This window comes from Pogoniulus pusillus, chromosome 33 (assembly GCF_015220805.1).
Source record: "Pogoniulus pusillus isolate bPogPus1 chromosome 33, bPogPus1.pri, whole genome shotgun sequence".
Lineage (NCBI taxonomy): Eukaryota > Metazoa > Chordata > Aves > Piciformes > Lybiidae > Pogoniulus > Pogoniulus pusillus.
Genome location: NC_087296.1, coordinates 10,448,654 through 10,460,924, shown reverse-complemented (window position 1 = coordinate 10,460,924; position 12,271 = coordinate 10,448,654). Strand labels below are relative to the sequence as shown.

Below are 12,271 nucleotides of genomic sequence, written 5' to 3'. Positions count from 1 at the left end.
GACAATAAACACCCACTACATTGTCTTAATAGGCTTCCAAATAAATAAAACATCATAGACAGATTATCTTATGTAATCACTAATAATATTACAGAAAAGGAAAGTGTAATTACAGTGAATCATTTTTACTAATACATTTTTCCCCCAGACTTCTACTGTTTGAAAAATAAATACAAAATAATCCCAGCATGCATACTATCAAGTCATATTTAGTTGTCTCTTTGCTGTCTCTCAGTAGCATTATAAACTATATCATTGTGATTCTGCAGACTGTGTGTTCCTTACTTCCACCTTCAAGTGTAGCCGTGGGATATTTTGCTGTAAGCAGAAATGACATGGGGGAATGACCTGTTGGACAGCAGCCTGTGAGAAAGGGATCAGAGAGTCCACGTGGAGAGGATGACCATGGGCTAGCAATGTGTCCTTGTGGCCAAGACGACCAACGGCATCCTGGGGTGTATTAGAAAGGGTGTGTTGAGTAGGTCAAGAGAGGCTCTCCTCCTCTTCTACTCTGCCCTGATTAGACTACATCTGGAATACTGTGCCCAGTTCTGTCCCCTTCAGTTCAAGAAAGACTTCAGGGAATTGCTTGAAAGAATCCAGCACAGAGCCACACAGATGCTGAAAGGAATGGAACATCTCCCTTGCGAGCAAAGGCTGAGGGAACCAGGTCACTCTAGCTTGGAGAAGACTGAGGGGTGACCTCATTCATATTTACAAATAAGGGCAAGTGTCAGGAGAATGGACCCAGGCTCTGCTGAGTGATGTCCAATGATAGGACAAGGCACATAGGTTGTTAGCTGGAGCATAGAAGGTTCCATGTGAAGAGAAGGAAAAACTTTTTCCTTTTGAGTGTGACAAAGCCCTGGAGTAGGCTGCCCAGAGAGGTTGTGGAGTCTCTTCCTCTGCAGGCATTCAAACCCTGCCTGGATGCGTCCCTGTGCGACCTACTCTAGGTGAACCTGCTCTGACAGAGAGGTTGGGCTTGATGATCTTTCAAAGTCCCTTCCAGACCCAAATGTTCTGCGATTCTGTGAAGTTAGAATAGCTCAAACTATTCTTGTCAGAGGCTGGTTGTTAATAGGTTAAACTGCAACTGACCTTGAGGAGTGCAAGAATCGAATTTTCAGAGGATGAAGAAGAATGTTTTGAGATGATTCTTGGAGTACATGATAGAGTGCATAAAATTTCAGACAGGAACCACGAAGGAGAAACCAGTCAAAAGATGATTTATAACGCAAATCCCCAAATGGAAAATGACAAAGTGCCTTTCCTCAGAAAGCTCCTTGAAAAGAAACTCAACCACAACTAGCTCACAATGCCAGAGAATCAAAACTTTGCATTGATAGAAGTGCACACAAGCAGGTATGCACAGCTCCACACAAGTCAGGCTCTTTAACAGCACACCTAGCACAGAGGCACCCAGTACAGCGGGACCTGTGCAGGAGGAAGAGGACATTACCTTAAATTGTAGTGGAGGAGAATTAAGTACCCGTGGTTTATATCATGACTGGTTTAAGCTAAGAATGGGCTACTAAAATTAAGCTGTAATCAGTAATTCATTAAGTCCCTTCAGCTCAATTGTGTTGTCTCAGATGTCCAGAGCTTCTAACCATTTGCCTCTGGTTTTAAGTTTGATGTAAAGCTTTTGGATGAATATCAGTTCTTGGTTCTATGGCACAGAAAGCAATAAAGAGCCCAGTAAATACAAGTATTTTGAGCCTATGGTTTATGAAGAATTCTAATGCTAAAGCTTACCTGCATCACACACAACATTCCCAGCCAACCCTCCCCCAGCACTTCCATCATTTTGAGGCAGAATGCATACATCTGTGCCATTCCTTAGAGAACTTCATTTAAGTTTTTCATCAAAATTTCAGATGGTATCCTGAGATGGATGGTAACTACTCAATGAATTTTCCACAGCTACCCAGCAGAAAAACAGAGGAATATTTTGAGAGTGAAATCCCTACAAACTACACCTGCAGATCTGCAAGTGTGCCTGTGCATGCAAGTCTTTTACTCCAGGACAGCAAGGAACGGAAAAACAATCAAATTTAATTTGTAGGAAGAAAAGCAAAACTAAAATGGAGTCCTTGGAAGAGCTGTGGCCACAAGGTTGTTCTCAGCACATTGAGCAAAGCCCATCACTAGCACAGGTAGTTCAAGTCAAAATCAGGGAGGAATTAGTTCCCACTCATCCATTGGTTCTTTAAAGGAATCCCATATACAATGCTAAGCCTCTGTCTTTAAACTATCTAATGTTGCTCAGAGGAGGAACAGACCTTCCACCACACTTGATAAGAAGGTAATCACAGTTTTGAGCAATCCTGTGTAGGCGTACAAGGCTCCTTGTGTACGACCACATGCCTGCATCTTATTGTGTACAAGTGGATTTCTGTTGTGACCTGCTGAGGACAACAGGGCTCTCCACAGGTACAGAGTGTATTCTAAGTCTCAGCTGCTGCCTTCTCAGACTGAATATAGTAATAATAAAAGCCTGGTAAATACAACCTTTCTGCAGTAGGTTTTCTGCTATGCAGTAATAAAAAGCAGAACTTATCTAAATAACACTTCAGTCATTATTACTCATAACATGAAAATAAGACAGATTCTAGCCAAATCTGAGCTGCTGAAGCTGACAGCTGGTTTAAAAGAAAAATGGTTTGCTGTGCACTGAATATATCTTCAGGGTATTATATTTGTGATTTATAAACATTTAGACTCCACCAGCCATTCATGGAGACCCACTGACTCAGACAGTAACAAAATCAAACCCCTGTCTTCCAAGTACCTTCCTGAAAGAATCAACTTGTGTGAGTTGGGAAAAGGAAAAAAAAAGGAGAAAAGAAGAAGAATTTGCTGGGAAAAAGATCAGTTAACAAGTTCTGGTCTTGTAAAATACCTTCTCCACAAAAGTTATGAAACATCAATATCCATAAAAGAGATAAATAATGGAAAAAAAACAGGGGAAGTACCAAAATTTTCAATGTCCAATTTGAGATTTTTAATATTGCTTCCTGAGAAACATTTTTTAAAAATAACCTTATAGGAATCACAGAATCAGTCAGGGTTGGAAGGGACCACAAGGATCATCTACTTCCAACCCCCCTGCCATGGCCAGGGACATCCTACCCTAGAGCAGGCTGGCCACAGCCTCATCCAGCCTGGCCTCAAACACCTCCAGGGATGGGGCTAAAGCCTCAACCACCTCTCTGGGCAACCCATTCCAGCCTCTCACCACTCTCATGCTCAACATCTTCCTCCTCACATCCATCCTGAATCATCCCATCTCCAGCTTTGCTCCCTTCCCCCAGCCCTGTCACTCCCTCATAGCCTAAAAGTCCCTCCCCAGCTTTTTTGTAGGCCCCCTTCAGATATTGGAAGGGCACAGTAAGGTAACCTGGAAGCCTCCTCTTCTCCAGACTCAACAGCCCCAACTCTTTCAGTCTGACAGCAGAGCTGCTGCAGCCCTCTGAGCATCCTCCTGGCCCTTCTCTGGACACACTCCAGCATCTCCACACCCTTCTTGAAATGGGAGCTCCAGAATCATATTGATAGAGCCATGATCAAAAATTGAAATAAATGTTGCACTTAAGACATGTACAAATTTGAGACTTGGAGCATTACTTGAATTCAGGATATCATTTTACATAGCCACACAACACATAAGATCATTCTGTCTGTAGGTTGGTTTTGTTGGGTTGTTTGGGTTTTTTGGTTGCTTGGTTTTGCTTGTTGTTGTTTTTGTTTGGGCTTTTGTTTGTTATGATCTGATTTGCTAATAACTTAGTAAAACCACCCAAACAACAGGTTTTCTAAAGTTAGTAGATTTCAATACTCTTGAAAACAGAAGAGTATTTAAGTTTATCCATTGAACTGTTGGAGCGAGTCCAGAGGAGGCCAGTAAGATGCTCTGATGACAGGCGCTGAGAGTTGAGGCTTTGCAGCCTGGAGAAGAGAAAGCTTCCAGGAGACCTTATAGTGGTCTTGCAGTATCTGAAGGCAGCTGGGGAGGGACAATTGACAAGGTCTTGTAGTGAGAAGACCAGGAATAATGGGTTTAAACTGGAGGAGGAGAGATTCACACTAGGTGTTAGTAAAAAGTTCTTTGCAGTGAGGGTGGTGAGACACTGGCACAGGTTACCCAGCAAGGATGTGGCTGCTCCCTCCCTGAAGGTGCTTAAGGCCAGGTTGGATGAGGCCTTGAGTAACCTGTTCTAGTGGCAGGTGTCCCTGCATATGACCAGGAGTTGGAACTGAATGATCTTTGAGGTCCTTTCCAACCTAAACCACTTTATGATCTTCATAGCTACATTTTGTCTACAACTGCACACTTGACACGAGTGACTAGCTTATATACATACACGTCTTAATTTCATGCTGTAATTTAGATTGCTAATATTAATAAGGTGTCACAGCAAATTTAATGTGTGTATGCTTTAAAACTACAGAGATTACTGTTTATAGTGGACTAAGAGTAGCAAGACTTAGATACATACCAGATCCACATTCTTTTGCCTGCCTGAAAGACATTTCTCAAACACCTTTACACAGGAAGCTCAATATCCTGAAGCTAATATTTCAGCTCCAGAATGAACTGAAGTAATAACAACTTAGAGGTGTTGAGAGTTTTAATCCCTGTAAAGTATTTTATTTCCTGCTCATGAACATTTCTAATAACAATTTGTGCATGAGAGATAGATAAAATATATTTGCACTAGATATATTAGATATATTTGCCCTCCATTAAAACTAGAAAGAAGATTTTAATGTGCAGAAACTGATGAACTGGGTCACATTATGAGGTTCATTTTTACCTTAAAACCAAGATAGTACTTTAACACAAACCACTTAGCTGTTGTGGTGTCTGCCCCAGCTGCAGGCCACTGCGACAAAAGCTGTGCCAGTTCATTGCTGCAGGCTTGAGATAGCATCAAGGATTAAGAAAACAACCTAAACACATTGAGAACTCAGTGCTGACTGGAGGCAGCGTTCTGCATTGTTAACTTCATAGAACTACCCACTACAGTCAGGTAAGTCATGAAAAAGGGCTTGGGCTTGATGCTTCTTTTGCTCTTGTCAGAGGTCTGTAGGCAGGCTACTTGATTTTGGCCAAAGGAATGATCATGATAATGAGTCAGTGACCATCAATGGGAATAAGTTTTAACACTGCCAACATGCTCAATTCCATCTTTTCCTATTTGATCACTGATAAGAAAATCAAGGCAGGCTCTTGGAGGCTCCATTCCACCTCTCTGCCCTATTGCTATTCTCTCTCTGTCCTTTGTGATCTTCTCCTAGCCAGAGCACCAAAGCTCTAGATCCCACACCTCATATTTTAGGTGGGAAAAAAAAAAATCAATTTTACTAGAACTACTGAGAAGCCTTGAGCCAGTTCTGAACATAAAAATACAGCCTTGGTAATATTTCACAACTGCACAGTTTGAATTTTCCTGCAGTAAACCTTGAAGGCAAAATCAAGCATTCAGAGAGCATTCATAAAGATTAGCCTTACCTAATACTTTCAAATGGTCTGTGTCTTTATAGAAAGAATTGACAATAAAACAGGTCTCACTTTCATCCACAAAGATGTTCAACACAGTGAAACTCAAAGGTGTGACCATGTAGCTATGCAGTTGACAAGAAGATGTATCTAGTCTATCTTAACCCAAGGTACTGAAACTATCTTCTGTATATGCTTCTTCAGCCAAAAGTACAATGTAGTCTAATGCCTTAAAAAACACATTGCCTACTAGCAACAACAATCAATTAGTCTCTACTCATCCGCAGGAAAGGCACACCTGTAACAAACCTCATTAGCCAAATAATTCTGAGTACTATTGGCAGGGATCATTCACTGTCTCATCAGGACTGAGTTTTGTGAAAATAAGAACTGGAGATTCATATCAGAGCACTATATTGAGTGAAAGTAGCCAGTTTAGAGTCACTGTGGTGCTTTTACTTGGATTCAGCTGTATAGGACTGTCCACAAAACAAGAGAGAGAGTAACAACTATTCCATGTCTGAACTGTAATGCACAGAGGGCTCTTCATTCCACAAATAAACTTGGATAAGCAGAATGCTGACTTTGACCTTACAGAAATCTCTCTCCAGATGCTCCCAATGGAATAGTCATTATCTTTGCACAGAATACATGAAGCACCTACTACATTTTCATGCTTTGGCATAACGTGAAAATTGACATTTAAACTATGCGGATCACTTTATGAGAGAGAGATAATTGAGATCAGCTATAGTCAGAGTAAGTTTCTAGTTGCTAAACTTTGCCTGTAACCTCAATATAAAACCATTAGGCTTTGGAGTGCTCCAACCAGTGCTGAAGGCAGCAATGCATCTTTTTTGCAACAACCTTTAAGAGTCAGACCTGGTGCAGAGACCAGAGTCCCAAGGACAAGCAAAAAAGTCTCAGATCTCATCTACCAATGCCCCAGGTCCAGTACCTTTAAACTCAACCACAGCTAAGTTATAGCAATTTTTGTCTACAACCCAGCTCCATAAGCAGAAATTTGTATCTTAAGGGTGAAGCTTTAATTTTTGTAAAGAAAATTGAGTATTCTTTGAAGCTAGTCCAAAATTGTTGATTGGACAAAAAAAATGTTGATTAGAGTCAGCCAATTTTCAGTATTTCACTCTTTGTATTCAATCTGCTCTGGAACATGATTATAAGAAAGGAAAAAAAAAAAAAGGGGAAGGAGGGGAAAGGCAGCATAAGAAACACTCTGTACTGTCACAGTCATTACAGGAAGTTTATGTCACTGGTAGTTGGAGTAGGTGTCTGCATTACAATCCCTAGGGACAGTCAGTGTGCATCAGTCAGACACTGCCTTTAAAAGGATGCCATGAAACATTTTGAAGTAAACATGAAGTGTTTGGGGTTTTGTTGGGGTTTGGTATTGTTGTGGGCATTTGCTTGTTTGGGGTTTTCTTTTGTCTGTTTGGTATTCACTCTCCCTGGTTTTATGAAATAGTATTTTTAAATGAGCAAGATCCTAAGCTTTCTGGTTTAGAGGACCACAAAATCCACCACCTGTCCCTGGAAAGCACAAGCTCTACCATATACATAAGAAGTAGAGATTACAGTCTCATTCTGTTGTCTCTTCCATCATTAAAGTTATAATAAAATTAAACAGACAGGCTGGAGGGCAGGGATCCATCCAGAGGGACCTGAACAGACTGGACAGGTGGGCACAAGCCAACCTCAGGAGGTTCAACAAGACCAAGTGCAGGGTCCTGCATCTGGGTCAAGGCAATCCCAAGCACAAATCCAGGCTGGGCAGTGAGTGGCTGGAGAGCAGCCCTGAGGAGAGGGATGTGGGGGTGCTGGTGGACGAGAAGCTCAACAGGAGGCAGCAGTGTGCACTTGCAGCCCAGAAAGCCAACCAGAGCCTGGGCTGCATCCAGTTCTGGAGCCCCCATTACAAGAAAGATGTGGAGATGTTGGACTGTGGCCAGACAAGGGCCACGAGGATGCTCAGAGGGCTGCAGCATGTTCAGTCTGGAGAAGAGGAGGCTCCCAGGTGACCTTCTTGTGGCCTTCCAGGATCTGAAAGGAGCCTACAAAAAAGCTGGGGAGGGACTTTTTAGGCTCTCAGGAAGTGACAGGACTGGGGGGAATGGAGCAAAGCTGGAGGTGGGGAGAGTCAGACTGGACATGAGGAGGAAGTTGTTCACCACGAGGGTGTTGTGAGCCTGGAACAGGTTGCCCAGGGAGGTGGTTTAGGCCTCATCCCTGGAGGTGTTTAAGGCCAGGCTGGATGAAGCTCTGGGAAGCCTGCTTTAGGGTAGGGTGTCTCTGCCTATGGAGAGACATGGCAGGGGTTTGGAACTAGATGATCTCTGTGGTCCCTTCCAACCCTGACTGATTATATAAATGCAGACTGGCCACTCTCTTTCCCTAGCCCTGATGACAAATGTACTGGGGAAAAAGCTCATCTGTAATGACTAACATACTAACACTCTGTGTTGACCTCATTTTAGTACACCAATTCAAGGCTGCATACAAATATCTTAAGTAGCATTGCTTCTGAAATATTATCCATTTGCAGCCAAGCTCTATCAACCAACAAGGTAACAGATAGTGAAAAAAATTGAGTTCTACAATAATGTTATGGCTTAAAAGACAGTGAATCACAAAGCTCTACTCTTAGCCTGTTAAGACTGAGGAACTGAAAATGTGAGGGACAATGAAAAGGATGGATACAAATCTCTTTAGGCAGGATGTTAGGAGGAAGTTGTTGGCAGAGAGAGTGTTTGGCATTGGAATGGGCTGCCCAGGGAGGTGCTGGAGTTACTGTCTCTGGAGGTGTTCAAGAAAAGCCTGGATGAGGCATTTAGTGCCATGGTCTGGTTGATTGGACAGGGCTGGCTGATAGGTTGGACTTTGGACTGGATGATCTTAGAGGTCTCTTCCAACCTGCTTGATTCTACAATTCTGTGAGAGAAGACTAAACACAATGGTGAATGCTTGCTGTATTCCACAGTGCTAACAGGTCCACTGTATCCCAGTGACAAGAAACTGTGTCAAAACATTCCTGTTCTGTGCAAGTAAATTTCACAGAAAATGTGGCTGAATCAAAATATTCCAACAAAAGGGAGAAGCAGAAAAGGAAACAAAGGATATTAATAGGCATATAATGGGCTGCCTTATTTGCATAAATGTTTACTGCAGTCAATAATGTTTCTCTGATTTACAGAGATAATTTACATCAGCTAATTTGAAGCTACACTCTGGGTTTTGCTGGGTGTTTATTTTGTGTAAAGGTCAGTGTTGAGTATCACGGAATAAACCCATTTGTTTATCCAAAATACATGCTCAAGCACAGGAGCAGTCTCTCAGCAGGTTATTTTGAAGATGACAATGTTGCTAAATACCTAAGACAGGGTTCTTTTTACCTTGCTTCTGTACTTCATACAGTAAAACACTGAAAAACAATAGTATAATTCTCTGTTTTGGAACAAGCAAAACAGCAGTTTGCTGACACCAGTTGGTACCTTAGCTACATGGTGGTGGATGGAAAGGGCTGCATAACAAACCTGCATAGCAAACATTATGGTGCTCGTAGAAATTTTTGCTTCATGATGGAAGCAATAACATATAGTAAAACAAAAAAATCCCCTTCTAAGTTTGTCTTCAAATATTTGGTTTTGGCCCCTTCCAATTTGCTTTCTTTAATTCAGTGCCCACAGCAAGCTTCCTCAGAAGCAGCTAAAGCTGTAATCTAGAACTGCTGCAAGCCTCCTCCAGCAGAGCCCTACCTCTGCCAATATCTGCCATCATTCAAGTGGCACTTGCTGGCATGATACTACAGAGCTGCAGCAATTTCTTTCCACTTTTCCATACCTCATATCCCCAGCTGTTCCAAGGGGGTGATCACCTTGCTCATTTGATGAGGTCTAGAAAACTCAGCAATAATTATTGTGCTGGCAGTGCTGAAGGCAGCCAGCATCACTAAGGCAGGAGTTGGAATGCAGCCCAACCAACATAGCAGGATCTACTAATTTGTTGCACTGAATATTTTGTTGTAAGAAATAATCACAAGCTTTGCAAGAGACTATGAAAGAGAAATTAAATTGCCTGGGCCAGACTCTTCTACATTGTTTAGCAAGAAAATAATATATAAATATATTTAAAAAAAGCTGACAATTTTAGGTTAGTTGTTTAAATCTAGACACTGTAAATGCTCTTGCTTTTTAGTGAATGACCTCCTCAAATTGTAGAAACCCCCAATCACCTAGCTAATTGTGACCTGTCCAAAAAGAGATGTTTATAATTGGTTTTGACCAGTTTAGCATGGATCAGACTAGAAGGCAGCCGACAGAGTTCTATTTAATTTCATAACGAATGCTATCTTACACAAGACTGCAAAGACATCAAGCAGTGGAGCTTTTTCCCTATAATCATATTAATCAGTCTTTTAAATGATGCATGTCTACTGACTTTCTAACCCTTGCTAGAGAGTAGCTTTTAATACAATTATTTGAGGGTAACTACAGTGTCTTTTTTTCAAAGCAGACTCCTATTATTAATGAAAAAATAGGATGTAAATAACATTTACATAAGACAAAATGTCTGTGTATTTGTTAGTGGTATAGGTGACCTCTCCAGAGTATTTTTAACTTAAGATTATCTGATCATTCTGGGTGTGCTGCTTCTGTGCTCAAGCAAGAGCACACCTTCACGCAATGAAAGCTGGATGTGCTGGTTCCTGCTTTGTGTTCCACTGAACTGATTTGTCTGGGGCAATGGTTTAGACCGTGGTTGATCTCTAGCTCAATGACATACTGATTGGAACTCCATTTATCATGAAGATGGTTACTTTTCTACTGCTCAGAGTCAACCCCTTTCACCTCTACTGCTCTGTTACTAAAGTCAAGGAAGGAAAGGATCAATATTCACTCAAAATACTCTGCTATTGACAAGCAATTCCACATTGGAAAGGAGAAAGAGATAAAACCTGTGCACATCTGGGAAAAAATTAACTAAAACCAAGAGTAATCTAATTTTCCCTTAATTTCTGTCACTATCCAAAGAAAATCATGCCAAAAAGTAAAACTTCAGAGTACAGACAGGTTTGTACTGTGAGCAGCTAACCAAAGTGCCAGCATATTTCTGACAGGAGCTGCCAATGGCTGTCAGCCTCTATGACATTTCTGAAGTGCTGCTAACATTCTGACTTCACAAGAAGCGCAGGTAAGAACAACTGCGTCCTGCACGGCCTCCTCCCTTCAGTGGAGCTGCCTTCCCTGCTGTGGTTAACACTACCAAACTCTGACCCAGTCTCTTTGCCTTCTGCCCAGAAGTAGGTTTCACCACCTAAGCAGACATAAACCCCTTACAGCTAAGCAAATAAACCTCTGTGTAATGGCTCTACTTTCCAAGGAAAGTAAGCACTGGTCCATCCCACTCAAAACTTCTGTTTAGAAAGCAGAGGCAAGGTCAGACCTGCCCAAGACCTTAACTTCTGTCTATGTTTTAGGTATTGAACCTCCACCAAATTTCTAATAGACTCAATGAAGGAATGTCTGTCTGAAGGCCTCCAGAGGGACATTTGGATCCAGATACATGCAGGTACTCAGATGCCTGATCCATTCATTTAATCTAAGAGAGTTATAATTATTACTAAAGTCATTGATATGGCCGAGAGTCCGTGAATAAAGTGTCAGGATGTTTGCTGCCCCAAGAATTGTAATTGATTCCCCGTGGGAGAGAGAAAAAAATATTTTAACCATGTGGTGACACACCCAAGCACTGTTTTAATCCTGATTTCAAGATGAAGTCACTTAGAACTTTAGATTTCATTGACTTTCGCTAATTATTACTTCTTATTTAAATGTTTGAGTATTTTCTTTGGTGTATCAGTTTCATCTGTAAGGTCAGAAGTATTCAAAGATTAGTTTTTAGCATTGCTATACATGGGACTTTCCCACCCTTGTAAAAGGAGATCAGGATCCAGAGGTGACACCAGCTGATGTCCTATAAACAGTGGGATGAGGCAGAAATTTGGTCTAACACTATTCAACTGATATCTTCTCTTCCTAAATTAAGCTGTGTTGGGAAAATATTTTGATGCCTATAATTTGTTGTGGGAGAATGGACAGCACTTTTGCTGAAAGATGTTAAGAAGTAGTGACCAAACCTCCCTAGGATACTTGTTCTGTCATAATGCTTCAGCACTGCTGAACACTTGAAAAACAGGGTGCTGTAAGAAGAGGTTGTGTGTGGAAGTGCTGAAGGTTTCTGGCTACCGAAATTTACAAGACAGACAATACTAGAACTGACAGCAACTTGTTGCTAAGGATAGAACAAGTTTGAATGACTGAGCACCAAAAAGGCAGATGCCTAAGAACTGCAAAATCACGTCTCTCCCTGGGAAATAACAAACATGGCAAATGGCTCTAACTTAACTATTTCTACTCGGGAAATAAAATCAATCCATAGATTTAGCCTCAGATGTCAGCTTGATGATAAACAGACCCCACATTTTACAACTTGTTAGGTTAAGGAATGGGCAATGGAAGAGGGAATTGCACTATTGGAAAAAGCACCATACCTGCAGCAGTAGACACAGTAAAAGTGCAAAAGAACAAAGACATAATAGGGATGATCAGAAGGATGAAGGATTTCTACTGAGGGCAGACTGATCCAATTAGGACTCCAAGTGAGCCAAGAGGGAGCTGTAGGGGTGTATGAAAAAGTCTTTAAAATCAAAGTTGATAAAAAGTAAATAAATAGGGAACCAGTTTTGTT

The 12,271-nt window shown here is 41.4% G+C and overlaps 1 protein-coding gene across 4 annotated transcripts in view; it reads right to left on the bottom strand.

Annotated features, from left to right (window-relative positions):
* The window catches only part of NKAIN2 (sodium/potassium transporting ATPase interacting 2), a 621,679-nt gene that overhangs the window by 367,944 nt on the left and 241,464 nt on the right, over positions 1-12,271 (bottom strand). The gene's annotated exons all lie outside the window — the stretch shown is intronic.